This window comes from Panthera uncia (genome assembly GCF_023721935.1).
Source record: "Panthera uncia isolate 11264 chromosome A1 unlocalized genomic scaffold, Puncia_PCG_1.0 HiC_scaffold_17, whole genome shotgun sequence".
Lineage (NCBI taxonomy): Eukaryota > Metazoa > Chordata > Mammalia > Carnivora > Felidae > Panthera > Panthera uncia.
Genome location: NW_026057577.1, coordinates 276,959 through 283,572, shown reverse-complemented (window position 1 = coordinate 283,572; position 6,614 = coordinate 276,959). Strand labels below are relative to the sequence as shown.

Here is a 6,614-nt window from a genome sequence, read left to right as displayed (position 1 = left end):
TTAGTGTATCACTTAGTTCTCTAATTTTCCCCTCATACTCCTGGATTGTTTTATTTCTCTTTTTCTCAGCTTCCTCTTTTTCCATAACTTTATCTTCTAGTTCATCTATTCTCTCCTCTGCCTCTTCAATCGAGCCGTCATTGTTTCCATTTTGTTTTGCATTTCGTTTAAAACGTTTTTCAGCTCCTTCTGACTGTTCCTTAGTCCCTTGATCTCTGTAGCAAGAGATTCTCTGCTCTCCTGTATACTGTTTTCAAGCCCAGTGATTAATTTTATGACTATTATTCTAAATTCACTTTCTGTTATATTATTTAAATCCTTTTTGATCAGTTCATTAGCTGTTGCTATTTCCTGGAGATTCTTCTGAGGGGAATTCTTCCGTTTGGTCATTTTGGAGAGTCCCTTGCGTGGTGAGGACCTGCAGTGCACTTCCCCTGTGCTGTGGTGTATAACTGGAGTTAGTGGGCGGGGCCGCAGTCCGACCCGATGTCTGCCCCCAGCCCACCACTGGGGCCACAGTCAGACTGGTGTGTGCCTTCCCTTCCCCTCTCCTCGGGGCGGGATTCACTGTGGGGTGCATGGCCCATCTGGGCTACTTGCACACTGCCAGGCTTGTGGTGCTTGGGATCTGGTGTATTAACTGGGGTGGGTAGGCAAGGTGCACGGGGCAGGAGGGGCAGGCTTAGCTCACTTCTCCTTAGGTGGTCCACTTCAGGAGGGGCCCTGTGGCAGCGGGAGGGAGTCAGACCCGATGTTGGAGGGGTGGCTCCACAGAAGCACAGTGTTGGGCGTTTGCGAGGAGCGAGCAAGTTCCCTGGCAGGAACTGGTTCCCTTTGGGATTTTGGCTGGGGGATGGGCGAGGGAGATGGCACTGGAGAGCGCCTTTGTTCCCTGCCAAACTGAGCTCTGTCGTCCCCGGGCTCAGCAACTCTCCCTCCTTTTGTCCTCCAGCCTTCCTGCTTTCTGAGCAGAGCTGTTAACTTATGACCTCCCAGATGCTAAGTGGCACTTGCTGTCTGAACACTCTCTGTCCGGCCCCTCTGCTTCTACAAGCCAGATTCAGGGGCTCTGCTTGGCTGGTGGGCTGCCCCTCCACCCCGGCTCCCTCCCGCCAGTCCGTGCAGCACGCACCGCCTCTCAGCCCTTCCTACCTTCTTCCATGGGCCTCTCGTCTGCGCTTGGCTGCGGAGACTCCATTCTGCTAGTCTTCTGGTGGTTTTCTCAATTCTTTAATTTAAAGAAAATCATTTAAATATTTATTATTATTTTGTATTTAACTTATTAGTACATTTATGGCATTTTCTTGAATAAGGACATTATAGTTTGTTTAAAAGTTATCAGAATTTTGTGGCATATGTCCAGGTAACAAAGATTCTTTTTTCTGTGTTGGAAACCCAAATATGTATTCAGTTACTTGGAGTCACTTTGATTAAGATTTGGTGCACTGGGCTTTTTACATTTACTTAGTGTTATATATTTTATTTTTATTCTTCATTTTCATTTTTCCAGGCTTGAAAAATAAAGCAATGTAGTACTTGAAATAAGATGATGATTTTTGGGGCGCCTGGGTGGCTCAGTTGTTTAAGCACCCAACTTTGTGTCATACAGCCAAGAGGTTTCATTTGATGGTACCCAATAAATACATAGGTGTTACAATCAATCAGTGCCAAACAAGTCATGTTCCCTTAATATATCAGAATGACTACACAACCTCATGGTATTCATCCCATATTTCTAGTACAGTGGGTTGATTCTGTTTAGAGTGATTGTTCTGTTCCCAACATAGGGATCCCCAGGTACTCAAATGCCCATAACCCAGAGCACCCCACATTAACCCATCCCAAATGAGCACAATCACCAAATCCTCTGGTGGTGGTATTTCCAGGACCTTATTTTCTTTTAAAAAAATATTTAAATTCCATTATTTAACATAAAGTGTAATATTATTTTCAGGTGTACAATTTAGTGATTCAACACTTACATACAGCACCCTGTGCTCATCACAAGTGTACTCTAAGACCTTTTGGGTGAGTAAACTAAGGACACTTTTTGGGATGGGCACTGGCTGTCATATATAAGAGATGAATCACTGGGTTGGTTCTACTCCTTAAGCCAAAACTACACTCTATGCTAACTAACTTGAATTTTAAGAAAAAAAAAACAAAGATCAACAAACATAAAACACTCAATATATTTCTATGTTTCAGCAAAAACAAAGAAAATGTAATAGAAAAATACAAAAAGAAAAAAAATTTTAAAAATAAAAAATAAAAAAAATAAAAAATAAATAAAAAAATACAAAAGAACAATCAAATGTAAAACATTCAGGAGCTTTTCTATCCAACAAAGTTAATAACTTTAAAAACAACAATTTTGTGGGTGGTAAAACACATGGAGGAAAATATTGATGGATTGAGAAGTACGTAGGAAACTTCAAGATATTAAAAAATGTCAATTCTTCCCAAGTTAAGAGACTCACATCTTGTATTATATTGGAAGACAGGAAGCAAGGGAGAGTAAAGTTGCAACATTTTATAATTTCTGGATCTCTAAATGTATAGCATGGTGACCAAAGTTAGTTAACACAACTGTATTATATACTTAAAATTTACTAAAAGTGTAGATATCAAGTGTTCTCCCTACACAGGAATAATGTTATTAGAGGTGATAGTTATATTAACTTATTTTGAATGCCACTTCACAATGTATACATATATCAAAATACCAAGGTGAATATCTTAAATATATGCAATTTTTACTGGATAATTATACCTTAATAAAGCAGAAAAATGGAGCTGATGTTAACATTGGAATATCTTGTCTCCTACTTTTCAAAGCCATTACTTTGGACAATTTGCTTAAGTAGTTTTATTATTGAAGAAATTAAACAAAAAAAAATTATCAATAAGAATACCTGACACATGCAATGTTTGTAAGTGTCAGTGAGTTTAGACATGTGCTTGCCACAGTTCCAATTTAGTATGATTTTTCTCTTACTGTTATGTAAGTGATGGGGAGCAGAAGTTTCAGTACTCCTCTAGTACTTAAGGAAGGAGATGTAATTATCTACCCAGGGTAAGTATTTAAAAAAAAAAAAAGTGTTTTCATTTATACTGCTGCTTTTTGTCTTCCTGCGAAATTACAGAGGGTGAGATTTCAATAAAACAATTAACAGCAGGTATGACACAAGGTCTTATGAGTGTTTCTAGAATTTAATTGAAAATACACTCATAATTTTCAGCTTAAAATCTTTAAGAAGATAGTTATATTCTCAGAACTATATACATATTAATATTAATGGATATACCATAGCCCTATAATTAGAATACTGATGTTTTTTTTCTGGGAGGTTAAATAATATAATAAACTGAAAAATTATATTTAAATACATGGTGATATGAAGACTTTGATCCCTCTCATGATTACCATGAGTAACTATCCTTAAATGTGCATCTTGTTTATACTTCATTATTATATCTTTCCATTCATTTATCAATAATGACACAATTTCCAATTGTGTATAAGGTGCTGCTTTTATTTTTTATTGTGGAAACACAAAAACATGCAATATATGTAGTTTTCCTTTGCAGTAATGTACTATTTCATTGGAATTATATACTACTTAGACTCATACTAAAAGACAGTATAAACAATCAGGTAAGAATATTTGGAAATTAATGTCAAATTTTCTGCTGAACATGAAGCTACAGAGATAATTGGTTTCATTTCTTATATGATTTTTGTCCTAAACATTTTATATCATTCTTTAATTTAATCTGTACAATATTATTTTGAGGAAAATAGTAGTACCCTGTTTGTAAGGATATAAGAATTGTGGCAGGAGTTAAGTTATTTGCTTCAGCTCACAGATGGGAGCAGTTTGTTAAAAGTCCATGATTTTTTTCATATAATGCTTGTATTATTAAAAAAAATAAGTTTATTTATTTTTGACAGAGAGAGAGAGAGAGAGAGAGAGAGAGAGAGGGAAAGTGGGAGAGGAGCAGAGAGAGATGGAAACACAATCTAATCCAGGCTGCAGGCTCTAAGCTGTCAGCACAGAGCCCATTGTGGAGCTCAAACTCACAAACTGTGAAATCATGACCTGAACCAAGGTCAGACCCTTAATTGACTAAGCCACCCAGGTGCCTATCAATTCTTCCAATATCTGCCTCTATTATCATGAATTTTACCTGTGTCTGTCTTTAATTGACCTTCTTCTTATAAGGACATCAGTCATATTGAATTGGGGTTTGCCCAACTCCATCCAGTATGATTTCATCTTAACTAATTATTTTCAAATTAGTTTACATTCAGAGGTGCTGGGGTTGACTTGACATATATTTTGGTGAAACACAAGTCACCCTATCACACTGGGCTATTTTAGTACAAAGCTTCTACTAAGTACAAAGCTTCCATATTTGTATAATTAAAATCTTTCTCAATTCATCAACTACTGGACAGAATATTTTCTATAAATACAAATGAAACACTCTAAACTGTAAAGTAATAGATAAATGTAAAGGTTTTGTTAACACTGATAAAAAAAGTGCCTAGTATCATGAGAGCAAGTGTTCATATTGTATTCTTTATCTCTGTTACTTTTTCTGCCACAGGCTGACTTAAGTTGAATTTTTAAATCAACTTATCTTTAAAGGACTTTTGATATTTCCACATACTATTTAATAGCTTTGGGGAAGTTTCCTTTTTGAGGATGCATTATAAATTATGTAAAAATGTATATCATTTGCTTAATTCTCAAAGGGCGACAAAGGGTCCTTAGAAGCTGAACTTAGCAAATGTTCAACACTTTTACAGATTTACAATACCAACAGACATATTTCTTTTCAATATTATAGTTCTTGAACTTTGAATTTCCTAATCCTGGTGAAGTCATCTTAATCATTGACCTGTGAATTTACCACAATCACAAGGTTTGTAAGACCCTGGGTACATATTTATCAAATTAATGAAGTAATGTCACTTTTTGTTGTATTAGATCAAAAAAACATTCATCACGGCACAGGACTATCAGATATTTAATACTGATATCATCATTCTAGGAATCTCCAGTCACAGCCCCAACCACATCTTCCTCTTCTGTTTGGTGTTGGGCATCTTCACAGTGGCCTTCATGGAAAACAGTGTCATGGTTCTCCTCATCTACCTGGAAACCCAACTCCACACACCCATGTACTTCCTTGTCAGCCAACTGTCCCTCATGGACCTCATGCTCATCTGCACCACTGTACCTAAGATGGTTTTCAACTACCTATCTGGCAGCAAGTCCATTTCTGTGGCAGGGTGTGACAGAAATTTTCTTCTATGCATCATTAATAGGTTGTGAATATTTCCTGTTGGCAGTCATGGCTTATGACCGTTATATTGCCGTTTGCCACCCTCTAAGATAAACTGATCTTATAAGTTCTAAAATTTGTGGACCTATGACTGTGTCTTTCTGGATCCTGGGTTCTACTGATGGTCTCATTGATGTTGTAGCTACACTTTCCTTCTCCTATTGTGGGTTCAAGGAAATAGCCAACTTCTGTGATTTTCCTTCCATGCTAATCATCTCATGCAATGATACTTCAACATTTGAAGAAGATATTTTCTACTGTTGTATCATAATGATTGTTTTCCCTGTAGCAATCATCATTGCTTCCTATGCTCATGTTATTCTGTCTGTCATTTGCATGGGTTCTGGAGAGGATACCCACAAACTTTTGCCAGCTGTTCCTCTCACCTCATGATGGTCATAATGTACTATGGAGCAAATTTGTTCATATACATGTCCACTTCGACTGTTCTCCCACTCAGCATAAAATTGTTTCTGTTTTCTACACCATCCTTACTCCCATGCTAAATCCTGTCATCTATAGCCTCTGTAATGAATAATTGGCCAGACTATTCATGAAGGTGTTGGGGAAAGAGAATTCTTCCAAGTATGGAGAATAATTTGCTTAATTACTTTCATGCTTTGCCAATATCTCTTTAGTGCTCCTTTTATTTTCATCAGTTGTAAAATGTGACACTTATGTGCACATTTTTGGAATAACACATTCATGGGCAACACACAAATCCTTGATTTTAAATAAAACTGTTTCACATTGTTATTATTATTCTATATTTAATTACATTATGATTAAATACAGTTTATGACCTTACAGTTATGACCTTTTCTTGAATAAGGACACTATAGGTTGATTTAAAGTTATCAGGAATGTTCTGACTTATATCTGGGTAACAAACAAAGCTTCTTTCACCATGTGGTAAACCCAAAACTTAATGCAGTCACTTTAGAGTCATTTTAGGTGAAGATTTCATACACTGGGATTTTTAAATTTATACAATGTTCAATATAGAGTGCAAGCAGGGGAAAGGCAGAAGGAGAGAGAGACACAGAATCCAAATCCAGGCTCTGAGGTGTCAACACAGAGCCCATTTGTGGGACTCAAACTCACGAACCGTGAAATCACGACCTGATCTAAAGCTGGACACTCAACCAACTGAGCCACCCAGGCGCCCCTACACTGTCTTTTTAAAATAATGTTAAGAGTTAATTGGGTTTCTGTAATGCCTAGTTGAATTATTTTCAGGATTTTGAGGGATTCTGTTT

General features: G+C 36.9%; 1 pseudogene; it reads left to right on the top strand.

Moving 5' to 3' along the window:
- The window catches only part of LOC125935058 (olfactory receptor 2M3-like), a 44,571-nt pseudogene extending 38,678 nt beyond the window's left edge, over nucleotides 1-5,893 (top strand).
- The last annotated feature ends 721 nt before the right edge of the window (nucleotides 5,894-6,614 follow it).